Here is a 23963-nt window from a genome sequence, read left to right as displayed (position 1 = left end):
AGTATATCTCCTTTCTCTAATTGAACCAAACACACAAGTGTGAAAACGTGACGTTTTTATACTATTTATGGGACTTCCTCAAGATCTAATTGTGAAGCTGCCAGGAGGTCGAGAAGTAGTCCAAGAAATAACATGTTACATAGTGAGTTTCAGAGTTGCTGGCCTGTTTAGTTTTCTCTTTATTGTACACAAAGCTAACAGGCTCTGGTTTCAGTTACATATGTACCAATACAAGAATGATATCCATCTAACTTTCAACTATAAATGTATGTATGTTTCAAGTTATAAAACTATCCCTTTACACCCGAAAGTCCCTTTCAGACATGCATTCCTTTCGTTAATCTGACAGTATGTGAACTTGTCAACATTCTGATATCTTTTCAGGAAAAGTCATAATGGCAATCTACTAGCAACATTTATGCATCTTTTTTAACTCGGCACAAGTCCAAACTGTGTCCAGAAGCAATCTGAGGAAACATTTTTCCATGTTTCAGCACCAGTATAGGTTCAAAAACATCACAGTGAGCACAAAACACCCAATTTTGAGAGAATATTGTACAATAATCCCACAGTGGGAAAGTTGGCATTGTTACGGCATCAAATTGGATAGTGACAAACATGTAGGAAATTTCAGGAGCAAAAAAAAGTTCTACATACAGACTAGTTCTAGTTCTGTGTGGATATAACAGTGTAGCACATATGAATGGCACTGCACAGAAAATATTCTTTTATGAGTGGAAACAGTGAAGGTTTGCTGCCACAATCAAAAATAACTGTTTCATCCACATTGCCCTATAATTTCAAACTTAAATGTCTACAAAAATCGCACTCTCAGGGACAGATTGTTGAGACTCACCAGTAATAAATGTAATTTGACTAAACAGACGCTGAGGTTTAGTGTGTCACTTCCAGTCGTTTATAGGAGTCGTTTCTCTCAGTTAACATCTTTGTAACAATGCTATGTATCCCTATATCAGGAAAGGGATTCATTAAGTAGTGTACTGACATATAAGTTTGTCACTATCAGTGTTTCCAGCCCTCTGTTCCCTCTCAGACTTCCTGCTGGAGTCCATTCGTGAATCATTCTTAAACGTTAAGCCTTAAACACGGCCCACTGGTCAGCTTGCCCACCAGCCATTCATGCCCTACTCAATCCTCAGCGGGCTTCATGTCTGTCAGGGCTGGGGTAGAGTGTGTCTGCTTACAGATAACCCAGTGGGAACACAGCGTCCACTTGGCTCCTGGCTTTATTACCTCCATCTGTTTCCAGAGAGGGAGCCCCAGCTGTGGCGGAATAACAGCGGAGCGTTTGGGAAAAGTGTCCGCCTGATTTAGGAGTCACAGAACTACGGCCTCCCTAAGTTTCCACTCTCCCGTTGCATCTAGGCATGATATGCTGCATTTCATTAGTCCCTTGATGTTAGGACAAATAATTGTTCTTTTTTGTTTCTTCGTGAAACAAAAAAGTTTCCTGTCGTTTCCCTCTTCCATTTAGAATGCATGCTTCTTCCTCATTCGTACTCCTCCTGGCTTCTCGCTCCCATCACCTTTAACCCACGGCTCCCTGTTGGCCTGAGAGATGTCTGCCCTTGGGGTTCATCTCATCTAACCCTGCTTTAAATGATCGTTCAACTTCCTGTGAGCGTAGTTGCTCGCACGCATACAAAGCACGACACACACACACACACACACACACACACACACACACACACACACACACACACACACACACACACACACACACACACACACACACACACACACACACACACACACACACACACACACACACACACACACACACACACACACACACACACACACACACACACACACACACACACACACACACACACACACACACACACACACACACACACACACACACACACACACACACACACACGCGTACATGTAATGGAGAAATCCTAAATCCATCCCCGTGTTCTGCTGCCTCTCCTCTTATCAATAATTCAGGCCTCACTGATGGCAGCCCAGGCAGGGTGAGGCGGTGGAGGCTTTGAGCAGAAGGTCAGGCCTCAGCAGGGCCTCTGGGATGGCATTAATTAGATACTTCCTGGTGCCCCCTAAACAAACACCTCCACACTAGAACTGTTCTCATTACCCTTCCCCTCGCAGCAGGTCCTCAAATCCCTGACATATCCACACAATAACACCAACCGCTTTAGCCCTTAACTGCTGTCCCGGGAGGGGTCCTTGCCTCCGCTGCCCCTCCCCTGGTGTTAAACACATACAGATAACCTGACCTCGATCCGTTACCGAGCAGCTATTTCTGTTTACCCACTAATACTGCCGGTGTTTATGCTCTTCCTCACCCCATCACAACTCCCAGCTCTGACCTCCAATGGGCTGATCCTGCCTTATAGCCCACTCCACCCACCACCACTCTGCTCACCCGACTCTCTGTCCCGGCGCCTCATTACAAGAGTGATGTCTCACTCACACTCCCATCAGGCTGTCCGAGGCAGCCTCCTACATCCTCATCGACGGCCATCCATCTCTACAACGGAGGTGGAAGGAGGAGGACAGTAAAAAGTGGGCATTCAGCCAGACAGATATATTGAAGGAGAGCTGAAGTGTCGGCTTTAAAAGTGGAATAAAGTCTTGTTCAGTCGCTCGGGTGCAAAGGATGGTGGAGGAGAGTGTATCTGTGCTTTTCTCTGTGTTGCTCAATCACTGAAACACGGAAAATACTCCCCTAAATTTAATGTTCGCAGGTTACAAAGAGCAGAAGTCTAACTTGTAGCATTTCTACAAAAATATTATGCTACATTAAGTCTTTAGAATATTCATCATTATGCAGGAGAGCTGGTTGAAGGTCTGCAGCCTCGCTAGCAGCTCTGTGGGATTGTACTCTACACTAAATGCTAATTCCAGCATGCTAACATGGAAGTATTAAGCAGGTGTAATGTTTAATATGTTTAATGTGACTATTTGCTGCTTACAATTAAACTGAAAGTACAGGTAAGGCTGAAGGTAGCGCCATAATTCTGCAAATGTTTGGTCAAAAATAAGTGAAATAAAAATAAAGCTCTTAATGTGGTGCTGGTTAGGGGAACTGCCCAGATTTTATGGCTGGTCCAATGGGAGAAATAAATGTGTATATTAAACTTTGTGGTAACCCATCCAATAGCTGTGCGGAAATTCCACAATAATGAGCCTAATGGTGATGCCAGATGAAAAGTTAGCAGATGAAGGAGTAAATGGTGGAGCGTTTATGTACACAGCCTCAAGCTAATTTATCCCTGCACAATATAACCAGCATACTTTAAAGTGAAAGATTTTGGCAGGTGATTTCAACCAATGCAGTTTACAAACTGTGCTATCCAATTATTACCAACATGTTGGCAACCACACAGGACAGAAAATCGCACTGGATCGTGAATGCAATGTCAAAAGAGCTTACATAGCTTCCCCCCACCCACACTGCTGTACACAGTACACAAACAAATCCTCAAACTAGCAAGCCCAGGACTGAGGAAACTGACTGTGTGCTTGAGGATTGCTTTGATTGGATGTTTTTAAAGCCGTCGCCACACAAAATGACCACACGATCAACACCGAGGAGTGTGACAGCACCTGCATGGAATACACAGAGCTCACAGAAGCACACCAACGTACCAAACAGAACCAAAAACCCTACAGATTTTATGAGGTGCAACCTGTACTCAGCTTTCAAGAGGCAAAGCGGCAGCACAAACACAAACTAGAGAGCCTCTATGACACTACAGAGGCTGTATGAATGTGGTCAGGCCTGCAACCAGTCACAGACTACAAGAGCGGAAAGTAGGAACTCAGGGGTAACGGTACACTGGCAGCTGAACTGAACAGCTTCTGAGCTCCATGTGAACCCACTCAACAGAGGAAAGTTCCAGCAACCTCAAGTCCACAGGAGCCAGAGCTCACAGTGTCCTCTGTGGATGTGAGCAGAACTCTGAGCAGAGAAGACCCACATAAGGCTGCAGGCCCAAACAACATATCTAAGCATGTCCTCAGGAAATGTGCCATGGAGCTAGCAGGTGTTTTAGCAGACAACCTGTCCTTCGCACGAGCCAAAAATCCACACCTGCTCTAAGACAACCATCATCGATCCTCTCCCTGAAAGGAACACAGTGGGGTGCTGCCACATCGATGTTGTAATGTGATTACTTTTTCACAACTGAATAGTGTTGATGATTGTATTTTAAGACTCAGTTTATAGCTTTCAGTTTCTAATCAAAGCTCACTTACTCAGCATTTTATTAATTTACTGGCTTAACTTAATTAAATAGATGATCTGAACAAAACTAATTTTCTAAATGTGATTTTTACAACAGATGCTGCAATTGTGATTTGTTTTAAAAAAAATCAAGATTCAGTGCAACAGATTTGAACCATGTGAAATAGCATTACCAAACGAGATACCATTAAAAGCATTACTGCCGCAAAAGGAGCATGACATGAATTTGTAAAACCATTGACACAACAGTTTCACCCCTGAGTGGGACGTGTTACATAACACATATTCTAAATTACTGTCAGGCTGATATTTACATCATTTAAAATCACAATTTTGATTTGAAATGGATTGAACATTCAGCTGTAGTGCATTTCTGATTGGGCTGTTGCACCGCTGAGACACTGAAATGACTGAAGGGCCATCCTGTAACCTGGTATCCACTTCTCCTTTAAACATCTACAGAGCAACTGATTGTTAAACTGCACTGAAATAACTCACTGATGACATATGATCCATCCTTCACAGGTCATAAATGTGCATGCTGTATCATACAATGTGTGAATGCTGACAGCATTTCAAATAATAAGCAAACAATGCAGATGAACATCCAAAGAAGAACTGAACACAAAATTCTGCCTCATTTTCTCCAGTAATCATCAGTATGCTACACCTCAACAGCTGTCTAACCTCCTGGTTTATCAGCAACACAGCTATGAGCGCTTTTTAAACCTCTCCCACGCTGTTGTCCTTCACCCTCAAACCAGTCTATCCAGATGTCTGACCACAGCGGACAAATACACTGACACACACATAACTCCACAGCCGGCAGGGGATTGCAGAGCACACAGTTTGCCTTGAGGCACTCCTTGGGCTTGTCTTTCCAGCAAGATAAAGGATGAAGGGATTGTCTTCCTTCCCTGCATAGTAAGTCTCATTTAAAGGGGAAACAGAGAGGCCGAGATGCCCTCCCCTGCTGCTTCTGCTATTGATTGAAGACTAGCAAGGGGAATGAATCGGCCGTCTATCCACCGGTGTGTCATCAGGGACCGGGTGCAAAGCTTAAGATTGGGATCTTCTGATTCTCCCCACACATGAGGCCTCCAGCATACTAAGACCGGTCACACCTTAATAAAAACCACAGAGGTTATTTTGTTCAAGCTTTCGTACGTTCTTCATTTTATTCTGCATACAGACAGCATGGTTCCCTCACATAAACAGCTCAGACCTTTATCTCTCCAGTCCTTTATCCCTGACCTCAGTGTCACCACACTAAATATCAGTTTTCATGAGTCAGTTCCCTCCAGAGCCCCTCATTTTTTAAAATCCACAGCTGAAAACAGAGGCTGGTGGGATTGGATATTAATTGTGCTCCATCAGAGTTGATTACCAGAGAGGTGTGCACGTAGCTGTTTGTGTGCCTGAACACTGAGTGTGTGCGTTTGCCAGTGTTTGTGTGGACACTGCGTGGGCTGGTGAATCACAAATCTATTTTAGTATTGGAGCGAATGAGCGCTGAGAATGTAATTACAGTCATTTCTGTCAGTGACGGGAAGTCTGCTGCTGACAAGGACATGATGGGCCCTGCAGGTTGATTAAAACACACTCATGGAAAATAAAAACATAACAACACAGAGCAGTGGGTTGCATTTATGCACTACATACAAAGACTTCAGCTTTTTTTTTTCTTCTTCTTCGTTTTTCTTTTTTACTGGAAATCCAGTGGGATGTCTGTGGTGAAAATGAAACAAGATCCTTTGCTTTTCCTTTGAGGGAACTACCTGCCCCTCACCTCATAATAAACTTTATGCACTGTAAATTCTGACAAGTTGAGTTTACTTAATGAAATTTAGGAAACCGATTACCTTGGGAAAATTAAGTAAACGAACTTATATGTGAGAAGTACCTTAATTATATTCAAGTAAGCTATACTTTTTTTGAAGTTGTGAGCACTTAATGTATCTCAGTATAGTAAAATTCAGATCAAGCTGTTACAACTCAAATATTTTGAGTCACATTAACTTACTATATTCTGCCAAAACAAGTGGGCATTACTTGAAATTGTAATACACTACACTTAAAGTATCTTAGTGTAATCCACTTCAGTAAAGTTGACAGGAACTCAATAAAGATAAGTCACATGAACTTAATATACTGTGCCAAAGTAAGTGAGCAGTACTTAATTTTAAATAAATGCACTAGACACACCTTAGTTTAGCTAACTTAAAAATAAGAACTCACAAAATGGCATTATGAAAACCATAATTTATTTTTCTATTTCTGTATTTATAAACAACAACAACAATCAAAATGCTGTTAATTCTGAAACTTGTCTAGAAAGAGACCATCAAAGATCAAGTTTGGCTGAACAATTGGGGGGCTGATAGATAAATGAAAACAAATAAAATAGTGTTAATCACTGCTACACTGACAATGCATTTTCTATACAACATTTTTAGGTCAGACCATCTCTGTGGCACCACAATACTTTGATTTTAAACCAAATTAACTAAGTTAACCAAATTTAACATTGATCAAAAATTACATATACTGTAATTTGAATAATAGTCCTTGGCTATATGGTTATTTTTATTAATACTGCAATTAATTGTTCAGCCCTAGCTGAAACCCTTCTGTTAGTGGCAAACCAGGCCAGTCAGTGAGTAGAGGAGAGAAAACAGGGTGCATAAATGATGCTACGCAATTAGAGGCAAATCCATCCTTGTTTGCTGATTGGTTCAGATTCTGACTATGTTCTGCATTTCTCCAAGTTATTTCCTCAATATTATGTGTGTTTGTAAGAGAGATTGACTGTATGAGCATTAATGTGTGCAAGTGAGTGAGTGAGTGTGTGTCTGTGTGTGTGCGTGCGATTGTGAGTGCATGTGTGAGACAGAAAGTGTATGTCAGTGAGTATGAGTGAAAATCAGTACGTGATGTATGACAAAATGAGACTTAAAAGTGAGAATGAGTGTGAGTGAGGTGGGCCGATTGGTCTGGTATAAACTTACAGAAGGCTTTTGATTCACAATGGACACTTTCCATTATGTCTCACAGCAACAAACAGACCAGTCAACATTAAGTCTGTAAAAGTTTAAAACCTTAATAAAAACCTGATGATTAAAACTGGATTATTACATAGAACTGTACTTGGACATACGCTTTCAAAGCAGCTACAAGTCAGCTCTTAACAATTTAACAACTATTGAACCTGTGGTGCAGAAGCACAAATACTAAACATCAAATACTGTATGCTCATTTTCACCAGTTTTTAATGAGTGCTCAGTAACTGAGCACTCATTATACTGAGCCAGATAAGAATGAAATGAAAAAAGGCTTAACCAAAAATCAAGAAAAAAACAAAACATACTGCTACTCTTTTAACAGTTACTGTGACGATTATTTTTGAGAGAGGGATCTCATTGCATTGTGTATCAAACATGTTTTCTTATTTCTGGAGAAAACAATATGGAGACCTCTGCAGCTCCACAAAACAAGTATTCTGTCACAGTTTCATTATCAAAACATTAAAACATAAAAAAAAGATGAAAGTAAAATACAATATTCAATTAGGTAAAAATAAATGTTCAGCCCCATTGTACTCATTCACAAACCACACTTGTGGACACACCAGCATAGCTCTCCCTAGCCACAACATCTAGCCCAAAAGAGCATTTTTTAATGTTTGCAGTTTTGGGCTGAGCTTTTGTTGTCCGATGTTCAACAATATCTTCTGGATGAATTCGAATGTGTTCTTCATACCTTTGGGGTAATCCAGATGAAGTGCATATATTAAGCCAAAGAGAAGACAAAGTGCTTGAGAGGTTGTAGGAATGTCATCCATGACGAGGTTTCCTTCAAGGATGATTGCAACGCAGTTAATCAATGGTGGCATGTCGCTGGTCATGACGTTAAAAACCCCAACAGGCACCTGAGTGAAGTCATCTGCAGTGTCTGAATCCTGTATTCAAAATAAAAGAACACCAATAAATTTAGGTAGGATTTTATGACCCACGGTAATAGTTTGTATACTCCTGTAACCAAAGCCTCTGCAGGGTTCATAATTTAAAATTGCATAGAAAAAAAACAGCACTCAGGAATAGTGTCTTACAGAGCTCTTGTGAAAGACCATAAGCAGGTGGAACTGGACGCGTTTCAGCACCAAGCCTTAACAAAATGCATTTTTAAAAAAATCCATAAAGGCTGTTTGTGTGTGGAATTTTTTAAGCTAATTTTACTAGCGTACTACTCAATGGTGCGATGTACATTTTACGACATCAGACCTCAGTCTCATTCTCTGGCATCAGACAAAATAATACTGGTGTTCAGACTAAAAAGCTTCAGGTCACTGGGAAAACTTTGTCAGATCAGTGGGCTACAAATAGGCCTCAAACAAAACAGCTCCAGACCAAGCAGCCTCAAGCCAACAGACCAAACAGGATCATGCCAAACAGTGTAGCAGCACATTCTCAAAAAATATCTTAATTTTTTTTTCTTAGATATTTCAACCCAAATTTTAACAAAACAAAGACATTATTTTATTACTGTTTTTTATTTTGAAAAATGGGTGTTCTGCAAAATGATTTTCCTGCAAAGGGTATGAAATCAGTGGGGTTTATTTATACAAGACATGAACAATGTGGTATTTTCTGAAATCTGAGAACTGAACCTGACGTCTGAAGATGTCCTAAAATGTGCACTGTACAATGGTCATAGGATCATCATTATAAATGTACTTACTGAGCAGCTGAGGAAGAATTCACTGGAATTATCTCCAAGATACAGGGGCAGACATTGCAGGACAACAGTGCGTGTTGTGGTGATGTCATTGGTCTCCTGGAAAAGATGACAAAAAAACAATAAGCAGAAGACTATAGGAAAGGCAAAATTATTTATAAAAAAAATGTGCATATATGCATGTGCTCAAGTTACAACTATGAATTCTAAGTGCTTGAGGTAGTCAAAGAATTACTTGTATTGTGGTAGAAGTAACAGTTGTTTTACGAAGTAGTAGTAGCAGCAGCTGTAGGCCTAGTAAAAGCAAGCAAGCACACTACCATAAGGTGGTAATAATGAAGAATCTGAAACACTTACTTGTGAATTGATTGGCTGGAGGAGGCGACCAAGTGATTGGCCGACAACTCCTTTTCTGGATTTGAAGAGGTCAATGAGACGAGTGGTGTGCTGGTCAAGAGCTTCGTAGAAGTCTTTCTTGAGGTTCTTACTGGCAACTCTGTAGAACTCAGCAAAGACCTTAAAAAACAAAAAACACATCCAAAGGATTGTTTACTACACTATAGTAGTCATTTTAATGCCAAGAGACTATTTAACTGTTGTATACAATACACTTCTCAAAAAGTAATGACCAAATTGCAGAAATTGACGATGTGTTAGGCCTACTAAATGATTATTTAATTAATCTAATGAAACAACAGAGTAATCTACAATGAAAATGATTGCTTGTGGTGTGGTTTAGTACCTAACTGCAATGATTAATCAATGAATCGGTGATCCAATTAATCAACAACTATTTTGGTATTCAATAAATCGTTTTTTGATTTTAAAAATGTAAAAATCTTCTGATTTCAGCCTCTCAAATGTGAATATTTTCTGATTCTTCCATGAAATCAGACCTATTTTCTTTGTGTTTTAGGCAAAACAAGACATTCACAAACATCAGCTTGAACTTTGGAAAACAGTGATTGATAGTTTTGCCTTTTTTCTGATATGTTGCCGACCAAGCCACTAACTGTTTGGGTTTGGTTTGATCCCTCTAGGGCCCATCATTGTTATATTTTGAATGATCAAATTTGAAATATAGCACAATAACATTTTGAATAATTTCACAGAGAAGACATGAAAAGAATTCTTGAATAAAAAACAACAAACCTGATTTGATTCTCAGTGGAGGACAGTTGGCCACAATCCAAGACTTTCTTTTTGAGGATTGTCCTTTCTTTACTTGTAAACTTGTGCCTTTACAGTCTGGATCTGTTTTGGAAACAGCAAACAGTTGTCTATAAAACAATTCCAAAAAACTTTTTAGTCACATTTATCTTATTTTTTTAACAAAACTTTTTAATACAATAATTTCGCAATGGTGGATCAAATTAAGACACAAAAATAAACATGAAATAAAACTTTCTAAGAAAGACAATACAGTCTCTGAAAGATTTTTGGTCAAGTCTACTGAGAGAGCTTCTTATCAATGACGCAGCAGTGAGGAGGAGGTGCAGAGACACGAAAACTGCGGTTGCTGAGCTGGGGTCCATTTCACGAAGCAGGCTCAACAAACTCTGAGTTTAACCCTGAACTCGAGTTGATCTACTCTGAGATAGAAAACTCTGAGTTTTCGGTTTCACAGCGGCTGATTTGAGTTGGTTAAATCAACTCGGAGTAGGTTCACCCGGAGTTAAGCGCGTGCACCACAACTCTGAAAAGACAGCATTAATGGAACCCCGATTCGACGAGTCACCATGGCAACGGGGAAGCAGAGAGCTACGTTTTTTACACCACTTGAACTGGACATCTTAATGCGTTCATATGGCGACTTCGAACACGTTTTTAGAAAGAAGTGCAACACCTGCAGCTGCAAAAGAGAGGGAGACGGCGTGGGAGAACATTGTTGCCTGGGTCAATGCGTAAGTTTAAATCACAATAATATTACAAGGGAAAACTGTTTGAATAGTAGCCTATTAAGTTATTTCATTTAGGTGCAATCCTGCGGGGGAGAAACGCACGTGGCAGCAGCTGAAGATGAAATATAAAAACATTTATAAAACAGGTAAGACGTCGGCATAATCTCATGGAGCTACCTCATTTTGATCATGTTTTACATTGTAAAGTAGCCTAAATATTAGGTGGCTGTTTGACTGTGCAGTGGTTTTATCCCACACATAGTCTAAATGTCTGCATCCATATCATGTTCTGTCAAACAATTAAGCCTATTTAAACTAACAGACTTCTACTCAGCCAACTATATATATATATATATATATATATATATATATATATATATATATATATATATATATATATATATATATATATACACTTTATTATCATGATAGCAAGACCCATAATGTGAGAATTTAGGTTGGTTTAAATATGATGCAAAATTCATAATTCACAATTACATATCATTTCATTGTTTAAGACATAAAAAACGTTAAAAAGCTAAAAGCAAATTCATGTTGGACATCGATTACATATGCTCCTTTCTACAAAGCTTGCATATAACAGCTTTAATTTGGTGAGTCACGTCATGTACAGTGTGCAGTTTAGTGAGGCAAAGAGCTGCACCAGCACGGGAGCAGATAGTTTTTCTACTGTGTGACTGACTGCAATTGAACTGTTTTTTTCAGCGACGTGATAGATCAAACTCTTCTGCTTCTCTAGTCCTTGGCGACTCAGCATGCACAGACTTAGAAAATCGAGCCCGATGGAAATCCGCGAGACATTAACGACAGTCATGTGAGCATCAATTTTTACCAGCATACTTAGATTTAGAAATGAGTACAGGCTACGCAAAATGCATGCAGGTCGGTAGGTCTGCTAACGTTTGGCTACCTGCCTGCAAGTGCCGGCACGACACCGTGCTTCACTTGCAGGCAGGTAGCCGAACGTTAGCAGCCGCCCTCCTGCACAGCCCGTTAAAATAAACGGTTGGCTTAAAAACTGCGAAATTAGCAGCGCGCGCTGTTCGAGCAGCTAACAGATGGCGGGGCTGGTGCAGGAACAGGGGAAGACATGTTACAGATTAGCACTAGTGTTCGCTTCAGGCTGTTTAGACCGAGTCAAAGCACCTTTATTCGGATTCGCTCATGTTGAGTTGCTAACTTTTTAACGTCTGCTCTTTCAACACACGCGCGCCGGCACACAAACACAGACTAACATTCCAACGGTCTCGGAGAGTCGGAGTTGTTGGCTGGCTTCTTTGAACAATTCCGATTCCAAAAATAATTTTACATCGAAGATGTACACTTACCGAAATCAACATTAGAGCCAACCTTCCGTGAGAGCCCTGGGTCTGCGTGAACGGCTTTGACCGCTTGCTTCCTGTAAATGCGCGCTAACCGGAAATGGACATGCGCACAGGGGCGCACAGCTCTGAAACTTAAGTCTCATACCACAAACCATGCTGTGCACTCAGAAAAACCAAGTACATATAACTAAATGAAACAAGTATGTGGGCAAAAAGTGGAGAAAACTCGGTGTAAGAAAGAAAACTTTAAAAAATGGGATAAATTAGGTTAAATGCACTATTCCATCTTTAGTCAGGTCAATGTTTACATTTACAGTGATGGTAACGTTCTCCTCGCTGTTCAAAGTGCACAGTTGGATAAAACATTGCCCTGCCTGCTATTACTGTCAATACATCTGCTAAAACAAGAATATAAGCCTCCTTAAATAGGGACAAAAAGCTGTTTCTGAAGATTATGACACTTTTCATCTGGTTCTCTGATTTAGCACCATCCACCAGCCATGTCTTTTTGTATTATAACTATTATATTGTGTTAATTTCGTCACTAAGCAATAAATTGCTTTACCCTAACCCATTACATGTGGTTTATTTCTTGAGCGCCGGGTCATAACACCACCTTATTTAATTACTCCATGGTTCAATTCTGTATCCCGGTCCAATCATAGTTAAACAAATTCTCCCCTGAAAATTAGCTGAGCCACTTCCGTACTCTCATTTTTTCCCACCCGGACTACTGTAACTCTTTATTCACCTGCCTCAACAATCATTCAGTTACCATTGGTTCAAAACTCAGCATCAAGACTTCTCAGAAACGCTTGGTGCTGGGAACACATAACTCTGGTCCTGGCAAAATTACACTTTCTCCCCATTCAGTATAGAATTCAGTTTAAGATTCTGATGACCACTTTTAAATCTCAGCACGGTCTGGTCCCACTCATATATCAGAACTTCTATCACCAGATTCTGCACCTCGAGCCCTGAGATCTAAAACCCACTTACTGCTAAGTATCCCACAATCCAGGCTCAGAACTAAGGGGGACAGAGCTTTAACCTCCCTCCGATTGTCAGAACAGATCAGTTAAAAACTCTTTAAAAATCACACCTGTACAGAAAAGCATTTATCTAACTTCTTATTCCTAGTCTGATGCTTGGTTATTGGTCTTTTTAAGGTTGCACTTTTTTGAAAGGTGCTATAGAAATAAAATGTATTATTTTTATTATTATAGTTTACTGTAGGATTGTAGATCAGCATTGACACTATGACTGCTTTTATGCAGAACCTGCCAGCTGTGATGCAGATGTTCCATCACCTTTCTATCATAGCCAGCATTAAGGTTTCAACAGTTTGTGGTACAGTAGCTGTTCTGTGTATTTAGACAACAAACAGGTCAGCCTTCATTTTCCACATGCCTCTTCAGTCCTGTGGCGTCCACGACCCTGTCATTGGATCATCGGTTGTCCTTCCTTGGGCCACTTTTGGTGCTAACACCACGTAGCGAGAAACTCCCCAAAAGACCTGCTGCTAACTTTGTCAAAGTCACACAGTTCTTTACATGACCCATTTCCCTGCTTCAAAAACCATCCATTCACTTGCTGCCTAATGTATCCCTCCCCTTGACAGGTGCCACTGTAACCAGATAATGAGTGTTATTCACCTCTCCTGTCAGCGGTGTGCTGTTTTGTGTTGTATTATGTTGCCTAAATGCATTAGAAACAGAGCGCTCTTCTGTCTTGGGGCTTCAGGGGCTGACAGTGTCATGGCAACATCCCTGGTTTGGATTGGCATGAAGATAACATCATTATTGCATGTCATCCTTCTGCTCTCTTCCTTCATTTTGCATCATATCACTTCATTTTTGAAACTCTCCAAGATGCAATTAAAATCAAAAGAATGCCTGCAAAAGCCAGTTTTATATCTATAAATTTCTGTATTTACATACACAACAATAATTAAAATGGATTTTTTAGTGCATGAGAGCTGAGGTCACAGCGTCCATGTCTTACAGGGTATGAAATCGACTTAAACAGTCTTAATAGATTCTCCTCTTGATGTTCTTTTTGCTTCTAGAGCTTATATTCAGCTCAGCACTGTGAGCATCGGGAATTCTTACTCAATGTTTTATTCAGTACAAATCTTGTTCATTTACCAATGTGCTTTGTGCCAAGCAGACGGAGTTGTCTCCTCTCTTCAGCTGTGAAATTAAAACTGTGGGGGAAAAAAATAACCCTGGAGGGCAACGCAGAAATGCTGAGGGAAAATCTGCAGCTGACCTTATGTCTGTATGTTCATCTCTGTGCAGCGATGCATGAACAAAGAGCATGTCTGTGTCTGAGCAGACTCACATGTTTCACACATGATCCTTCGCTGTAATTACGGTGTAGTGAGAATACTGTGCCACTATGTACTGCTGTGTGTTTTAGAATGCTTTCTTGTCGCCTATACTGATTGTACGTGTTTGAGCTGGCTTTGTAATTAGGTGTATATAGTCGTACTGACCTTCTTTATGGCATCACACAGAGCATGCAGGCAGGGGTCAAACACACTCAACTGGGCGGCGGTGGGGAGGAGGTCGACTTTATTAGCGATTAGTGCAGAGCCTCAGAGGGAGCCAGCTTCAATTACTGCACACAGCTTGCTTCCTTAGCCAGGAGCAGAGTCTAGATGCACACCGAAGCCACATCTGGAGGAGACGTATCTCTCTCGTTGAGCCATCCAGGCATCAGATATGCGTCAGCAGGAGAGAACAGCAGCTCAGTCAGGTGTGATTACTACTGGGGGCTGCATCCAGGGTAACAGTGACATTTTGTTTCTGGGGAAAAGTGGGATTCACACACCGATGTCAGCACATAAAGTGTTATCTATCATCATTGTGTTCTCCTCTGTCTGTTTCCTCTCCCCTTCCTCTTCCTCTCCTTCACTCCTTGTCAGTTACGCTCTTCATAATGTGAGTGTCTAAGTGTCAGTCTGCCGATTACCATAGCCTGTGAATGGGCTAATTTCCCGTTTCCATGGTCACAGAAAAAAGCTATTAGTCTCAGTATGTCAAACGTTATAAAAGCAAACGATCTACTGGAGCACTCGAACATGCTGTCGACACACACGAAAACCCCCAGCACACACACCTGGAGCTCATCTCAGCCAGTTTGGGACAAAGATAACAAGACTGGAAGAGTTGCACAGAATAAAATTTACTGTTTGTTTATTTCGAGTTCATAATTTAACAGATTTTTAAAAAAATATGTATTAAAAATTTAAAGCATCTTTTTTTATTTAATTTTTTTTAATTGATTCTGGCTCCTGAAGGGTGTTTATATCGACAAAGTATAAAATGTTGCTTAGAAAATGAAAGTATGATATTTACAGAGAGAAGACTGCATTTGCATACAAATAAAACATCAAAACGTAGAAGAGGCATATTATTTCAGTGGGATTTTGGTAATAAAACCATTGAAAAGTAGATCTGCTTTGGTGTGATTGTAATTTTTCTTTATCGTTCACATAAGCCATGTTTAGGTAGAATGTTGTCCTGTGTTTTTATATTCTGTTCATCAGAGCCATAAATTCTGACACCGTGTGGCCAAAACTATGTGGACACTTCTATTTCAGCTCTCAGGCTATTACAGTGCTATGAAAATGTATTAGATATCTTCTATCTTTGCATATTTGTCACGCTTAAATGTTTCAGATAATCAAACTACTTTTAATGCAAGACAAAGAAAACACAAGAAAACACAAAATGTAGTTTTTAAATTCTTATTTTATTTTTTGAAGGAAAAATGCTGTCCAGCCCCTCCTACTCAATGTGAAAAAGTGATCAGTGGCTACCAATCTAGCAAGTGATCAAATTCATAAGACAGTTGGTTCAATTTCACCATTAATGCCAGGCTTGTTGAAATTAAGCATCACTAAATAGAACCTGTCTGGTATTGTGAAGTAGCTAAAGAGTCTCAAAAAGCAGCACGAGGCCTCTGTCTAAAGACATTCAAGAACAGATGAGGAACAAAGTCATTGACATCTATCATTCTGGAGTGTAACGAAGCCTTTGCTAAGGCTCTGGGACTCCAGAGAACCACAGTAAGAGACATTATCCACAAATGGAGAAAACATGGAAGCCTAAGACTTGGGTCCATTACATGTGGCGTACAGTTAATACTGCATTTCAAAAGAAGAAGAACAACCAACCAGCAGTGAAACATGGTGGTGGTGTGAACGCTTGGGGCTGCTTTGCTTCCACAGGACCTGGACGACTTGTCATAATTAAACACTATTTGTATTGAAATTTTAACATTATACAATTTTTCAATTCAATTTAGTTTTATTTATATAGCGCCAATTACATACAAATTGTCTCAAGACGCTTTACAGAACCCATATGCCTGAACCCCCAGAGCAGCCCTAAGGAGATAGCTGCAAGGAAAACACCCTTTAAACAGGGGAAAGAACCTTGAGCAGAACCCGGATCTTTATGTGGGGGATCCATCTGCTGCTGGCCGGGCTGGCCAAACAATCAAACCATATGGTGTCAAAAGACAAAACAGACAGACAAGTAAACTAAAATAAATACTTTTGAAAGGAATAAAAATAGTACAACGGACACACAACGCTCAACATTCAGCAGCTCATCCCACAGCACCTTGTTGCTATTCCAACAACTGTTTCCATTCAAACTCCTCCAACTTGTCATAATTGATGGAGCCATGAATTCTACTCTCTATCAGAAAACCCTCCTGGAGAATATCCACCATCAGGTCATGACCTAAAGCTCAACACAAATGGGTTCTGCAGCAAAACAATGACCCAAAGCACACAAACAAGTTCACCTCTGACTAGCTCAAAAATAAATAAGTTAAAGTTTTGGAGTGGCCGAGTCAAAGTCCGGACTTGAATCCAACTGAGATGCTGTGGCAAGTGTTTAAAAGGGCAGTTCATGATCGAAAACCATCCAGTGTGGCTGAATTAAAACTATTCTGCAGAGAAGAGTGGGCCAAAATTCCTCCATGGTGAGGTAAAAGACTGATAAGAAGCTATCACAAACATTTAACTGCAGTTCTTACTGCCAAGGATGGCCCAACCAGCTACTGGGTCCAGGAGGTGATATAAATTTTCAAAAAAATCTTTTTTAAATCATCATTTAAAAACTGCATTTTGTGTTTTGTGGCTTATCTCTGTCTAATATTCAATAACGTAAATATTAGTTTGATGATCTGGAACATTTAAGTGTGAGAAATGTGCAGAAAGAGAAGACATCAGCATTCACAATGCTGTATATTAAAAGTCGCTCTTACATTAATATAGGGTATTTTAGATGATAATGTGATTCAAAAACTATCTGGACATGGCAAAATTGTCTTTTAACAAAATGTTTTATGACTAAAACTTCACTTTAAAGGCCACAAAATTTGAATTGATTTCCCTGTAAATACTGCTGACTTCCACATAAAGGGCATATGTGGAGATGATTCATTCCTTCATTGTTTGGGGATTTACTGGTTCGATACTACAAAATCATTTCAAGTCTTTAGTCCACGTCAGATATTCATTTTGTGGCTTAATTTTGGCTTAACTCTAAACTCTTCATTTCTGCATAACTTTGAAGAAACAACCTCCAGTGTCCGTTTATTGGTTGTTCTGGAGCTTTAGATCGTGCCACATGATCTCTTTTTCAGTTGCTGAGAACTAAAGAGGTCTGTTTCTAATTTTGTTCTTAGCACTTTGGGGACTTCCGGTCCATTCTTTTCCTGATCTTGGTTGTTGAGAAATCAGTCTTGGCAAAAAGTCCACTAACTGTTCAGGAGCATCACATGATCTCAACGACAGATGCTCGACACTGCATGCTGATAATCTGTACTCTGGTTTGATTTTGGTTCATCTATAGTCCTTATTCCCCCAAAAATTCTCAAAATACAAATCTGATTCCAATGAGGAGGATAAAAATATCCATCCACCCATGCCTGGATCCTGTGGGCTTCCAAGTTATAAATCTGGACAAGAGACAAAAACCCTGAATAGAGCCAGCAGTAAATGCATACATTTCTCTGTGGATCCATCGGAGACAGAAACAAAGAGATAAGGATGGAGGGAGAGAGAACAAAGGGAGGAAAAGCAGGGAGAAAACAACTTCTCCTTGCTTACTTTGAGAGAAGCCGCTACCCCTGGGAATGTCATATTTTTTGTCTGAATTAGTTCTCACTGGCTAATTGCAGCTTAAGCAGACTGATAGTCGCAGATGAAGCTCTAACTGCTGCTTCTCAGGAACGTCAGACATTTACCCCTCGAGGGGAAAGAGCTCGTTTGAATCAGCAGATCATATTTCATTTTGTCTTTTTGTTGAAATTCAGCTTTCATGCTGCACCGAGGGCAGACGAGGAGGTTTATATATCGAGGGCCAAGTATAACAGTCTCAGCGGCAATGACGTGTTAACTGTCCAGAAGAAGCTCAACTGCAGGCCGACCTCTGAGTAATCCATAAACATCTCAGACAGAAACACACACAGCGAACACACACACTTTCCCACACAAAGACAAGTGGATTAACGCTTAGACTGTGAGAGCTCTTCCCTTCACAGCTTATAGCACCTGAAAGTTCTGTAACACTGTCATCCTCAATAACAACAAAGCCATGACGAATGAAAGTGAACTCATGGGACCTAAAAATGTGCATTTCAAGGAGTAGGGACCACAGATAAAACCCAGGTCCAGGTAGGAGGAAAAATAGCTTCTTTTCTCCTCTCCAAAGCATTTTCCACCTGGTTAAGCCAAACAATCTACTTCGGTGCGAGCACAACAGTAAAATCTGCTCCTCAAAGACGAGACGGGTGAGATCGAAGCAGGTAACCCAGTCAGGTAGCACCAACTCTCTAAGAGAAATACACCTCACAGTGGAGCATGAGCAGGACTCCAGGATGGGAGTGGTGTCCGGCTGATGGGTCCATCAATGTGGGTTACAGGCTCATCGGGCTGAGGTTTGCTGTGTCCAGAGTTGGGTCCGGTTCAGTACCCGTCGGCCTATACTGCCAAGTGACCTTTGCACGCCGCCTGAATTGACGAGGCTGTGAAAAGGTTCCGCTCTCTTGCTGACAGATCCTGGGGATGGCTGACACTGATGCTCACCAGAAAGCATAACAACGGCAAAGAGCGGGTGAAAGAAAAAACACAGGAATGTGGCTTGTTTGGGCTCTAGTTTCTCACTGTCTTGTCGTTTTTTTAGTGTTGTGACAGCTGAGACAGAGCATAAAACCAAAGCTAGAGCTGGTAATTGGGGAGGGCAAGAGCTTCTCCTTCTGTGTGGTCCACCATACATCCCATTGTATCTATATGTAGAACCGCAAAAAGCTCAAATTCAGCTTATTGATTATATTCACTTACATCTAACAGCAGCGTGTTACACAAAAATTCCTCTTTCAGCTCTCTTTCCTCACTTTGCTGTGAGTCTGCCTCTGAAAAGCGTCAGAGTTGACTTCTCTGGCAGCCCCCCACCACCCGGCCTCTCTGTGCAGCGGCGATACAGACATCAAGGAATGACAGCGTGTGAACAGCCTGTTGTGGATTTAGAGGGGATTGCACATCAACAATGGGTGGCCATGTAGCACAGGACATCTAATCAGTCCGCTTTCATTTTTTGGTTTGTTTTTCTCGGAAGCACTCAGAAGAGCAGCTCTGAGCAGCGAGAATGTGAGGAGGGCACCTGAGGACTTTCTGTTCCTGGGCTGTTACATCAGTGAGTCGCAGGCAGCGGCTTCCAGCCTCCCAGCTGCAAACCAACACAATTAATAGTTGAGTAGACCTGGGTGTCTGTTCTTTTCTTCTCTCTGTTTACACTCCCATAATAGCGAAGCCCCTACAGTCCTTCGTTTGGGCTGGTTTCCGCTCGATCGCCAGACTTGAGGACCGCTGATTAAAAAATTAAAATAAACTGCACATGAACAGAAATAGCTCTGCATAATTGGAAAATATTCACTTTCTTGCTGACAGTTGGATGCTTAGATTAGCTTGGCATAGAGACTGAAAACAGTGGGAAACAGCTTGTTACACTCTAAAAATATGTAGCAACAGGTGGATGTTTATATTTGAACAGAAGTTGTTCATAGTGTGTGATTCACGTGTATTTTCATTTATTTACATTTACAAATTGCAATTTTATTAGTTGGTGTAATTGTCTTTATTTTTGTTTGTAATGTTAAGACAAAATTTAATAAATTAGCAAACAGAACAAATTAGAGATAAAACAAAAAATAATTTCTCTTTAATTTGAGTTCATTGTTTTTACAGTAATGTGAAACATACATAAGCTAATTTTAAAAATCTGTTTTTATCACAAAAACGCGTTACATTTTTAAAAATATCACTTTAAAAATATCATGAACCAAAAATATTTTTATTGCTGAAACTGACAAAAAATTGTCTTTTATCTTGTTTTTTATTGTAAGTAAACCATAAATTAAAGGAATTTTTTTTTTTAGCTACAGGACAAATTCCGGGTATTGAGTTGGCATTTTTCTGAATTTTTTTTTTTTTTTTTTTTTTTACGTTTACAGTTTTTATACTGTAGATTTACCATTAAATATCAGGAAAATGTCCTGTTTTTTCACTGTTGGCACTCCATTTAAATACAGAAAATGTAGATTTTGTGTTCATTTTTTTTTAGTTTTTAATGAAAGTTTTAAAATTTTTTCTTAAAAGTATTTTCTTACTGGGGACAAACTGTTAATTAATTCTGTGTAATGAGCTGCCAGCATATTTATTGTTGTTTCACTGATTTCTTAGTGTGACTTTTCATAGATAATACTAAATCCAGCCAATATCACCAGTAAAGCTGAAGAATTAACATGTTATAATCTTTAATCCGCGTAAAAACCTGAGCGTGAAAATGACAAGTTGTGGCTTTATATGGGGTTAACCTGTGGGTTGTGTTACGTCTTGGCCTGCTTCCTGGACTTGTGTGTGTGAATAATATTAGATATGACATTTTAGTCAGTATCAGAGGGACCAGATCAGCTGATTCCCTCTGTTCCTATAATTCATGCTAAGCTAAGCTAACCACTGCTAGATGTAGTCTTATATTCAGCAGACAAACATGAAAATCATAGAAATCTTCTCTTGGCCAGAAAGTGAGTAAGTCTTTCTCAAAATGTCACGCTATCATTACAAAGCCACCCATTAGTCTACGGGACCTCAGATGGTAAAAGAGATGCAGGTCACCTTGCTCCTCTCTTCCTCCATCAGTCTTCCCTCCTCCAAGCCGTCCTCTTTGCTTTAATTTACATTGGAAGCAGCTTGATCAGATCTCCTGTTCTCCATCATAATTTATGCCCAGAACAGTCACAGTACCACACTCTCTTCCCTCCGCTCTCATTCCTATTCTGTTGGAATCAGCCGCCAGCCTCCCGTCTATGCTCCTTCTCATTTTCCGTCTCCTTCTGCTGGAACAGTTTGATTTGAATGCCCAACTCTGGCTTTTTCAGTCTCACTCTTGCTGCAGGCTGTCTATTAGATCAAGGCCTTCTGCTTTTTCATCTTAAGACAAGGAGAAGAAGAGGAATCTCCCCGGATCCTTGAATGAATAGTGCGGCCCGGCCGTTTTGGCTTTACCCAGAACATCATCAAACACAGTGAGAGGGAGGAAAGGAACAAGGGAGATTGAGGAGCGATAGACGGAGCTGAGATCAAGGTCCCGATGGAGGCCATCACTCCCACTCGCTCCACGCTGATGATTCACAGAAAGGATTTCTGTTGGCCGGCATAGCTTCAGTAGAGACAGAACACAGAGAAAAGATCACCTCCTGTTCCTGCGTTCATGGTTTGCTGTGTGACTATGCAGCGTGAAAAACATCCACACATCATTTACGGTGCGCTGGAAACTCAACGCTCATTCTATTTGCTGTTATCAAAACAGATTGATTTGAATGTGCCGTACCGGGGCCTTGTTTGTTAATCGTGGATGGCGTTATCTTCAACAGCTCAGTCGTACTTTGCAATAAAGGCAAGACGATCAGCACTGGTATGAGGCTGGTGTGTAGGAGAGCCTCCAGAATGCACCATGGCAGCAGACTTCATGACAGCGTTGTTGCTGTTATTCTTTACATTGTGCCACATAATATACCTACAGTTTGCAAACCTTCACTACTCTTACATGGCATATATAGTCTAAAAAGTCATTGGCAGGACTTGTTCCTATAATTAAATGCATGGTTGTAAGATTAAAATAAATAAATAAATAAATGTAAAAGTTATTTAAATAAACCTTTTAAGCTGCACATATTATATTGATGGATTGTGTTGACATGACAATGGTGGAAAATTGTGTCAACTTAATTTTGTGTATAATTTAAACTCAAATTTCTGCATTAGTTAATCCAAAACTAAATTGAAGTTGGGGTAAAATTGGCTTGATACCTAAATTTTAACTCATTTTGAGTTTAGGATTCAGGTCCAGGCCCTGTCTTAATACGTACAGTATTTCAGTTACAACTGATGATTAGAAATATCTGAGACTCTAGAAGAAAAACTAATTACGCTAAATTAGTGTCCTTTATTGGTTGAACATAATTTCAACAGAAATTGTCATAGTTCAAAAAGACTGATGAAAACTGCTGCATTAATTGTATTTTGCTGAGCTCAAAGTAAAATTTTTAAAGTGCAAATACAACATGAAGAATATATCAGGAGCATTCATCATAAGTTCTGCTGTCATGTTGAGGCTCGATTGGATTAAACCTGCAAAGCTAGCTAAGTACACTTTAAAAAAATAATAATTTGGTGCTGAAATGACAAATATGTGTCATAATGTCAAGATTAAATACCATGTTTTGTACTCTGTTGGCCAAAATGTTGATCTGGATTTGCTGAGAACAACCTGAATGGCACGTATTTTGTTGTTCAATCTATTAACCCTCATCAGTGCATGCAGAAGCCAGGGGTATATAACTTTTCATATTTTTTTTTATCTGTCAGTTGGATTTTTCTTATTTAGTCATGACATTACTCAGTGCTGCCTCTAAGCACTGTTTTCCTCAATGCCGGTACGATTCATTCTTGGCAGAGTTCACTGAAACAATGCGTCCTGCGCTAACAAAACTTTTACAAGCTGTAAACATACATTGTGCATTGTCTTCTTGTAAAGCATTTACAGACAGACCGCAGAGGAAATGGGCTCTAAATGTTGCTGCCGTGATGTCGTAATGAGGCTTTGGTGGAGTTCAACACATCTGTCATTTGTCAGAGCCACCACCCATAAAGGTCAAAGGAATTTTTCAGAGTAAGCAGCACGCTGAGTTTTTAAGCTCCTGAAACTGATTGAACTTGTTGGTGTGTGAGAAGTTGATCGATTGCCATGAAAACCAGATGGGTATAGACCATTAACTCCAAATGTACAGAGGAGAAAAAAAACAGGCTGTGAAGAATGGCACTCATTCTCGTTATTGTAAAGCTGAGCTAGAGTGCTGTGTCCATCTAGTGTTCGGACAAGGAAATAGCATTAATGTGACACAAAATGCAGTTACTGTATTTATGCTACAGGAAAACTGTGGTTTCCTGAGTAGAAAATATACGTGCAGCCATGTGTAAATGTGTGACCCATTTTTTTTTTTTGCACAAGAGTGTCACTTTAATCTCAACATATCTCCTCATAGCAGTGCAGTAATGTGTTGACTGTGTTTAACATTACAATTCATTTATCATGTCACAAAACAGCAAGTAAAGAAATTAAAAGGGGAAAAAATGCTTTAATAAAGGAAGAAACTGTC

At 40.1% G+C, this 23963-nt stretch overlaps 1 long non-coding RNA gene across 2 annotated transcripts; it reads right to left on the bottom strand.

Moving 5' to 3' along the window:
* Positions 1-6488: 6488 nt before the first annotated feature.
* Positions 6489-12418, bottom strand: LOC118469985 (uncharacterized). 2 transcript variants are annotated; one of them, XR_004846976.2, is made up of 5 exons: positions 12225-12418; positions 10127-10228; positions 9332-9490; positions 8978-9073; positions 6489-8198 (listed from the first exon to the last, which is right to left on the bottom strand). It is a non-coding gene; the product is annotated as an uncharacterized LOC118469985 (long non-coding RNA). The 2 variants fall into 2 exon arrangements; XR_008603620.1 differs by having other exon boundaries at positions 8978-9070; positions 12225-12416.
* Positions 12419-23963: the final 11545 nt, after the last annotated feature.

Source organism: Amphiprion ocellaris, chromosome 13 (genome assembly GCF_022539595.1).
Source record: "Amphiprion ocellaris isolate individual 3 ecotype Okinawa chromosome 13, ASM2253959v1, whole genome shotgun sequence".
NCBI lineage: Eukaryota > Metazoa > Chordata > Actinopteri > Pomacentridae > Amphiprion > Amphiprion ocellaris.
Note: the sequence above shows the minus strand (reverse complement) of the source record. Positions and strands in the feature narration are given on the sequence as shown.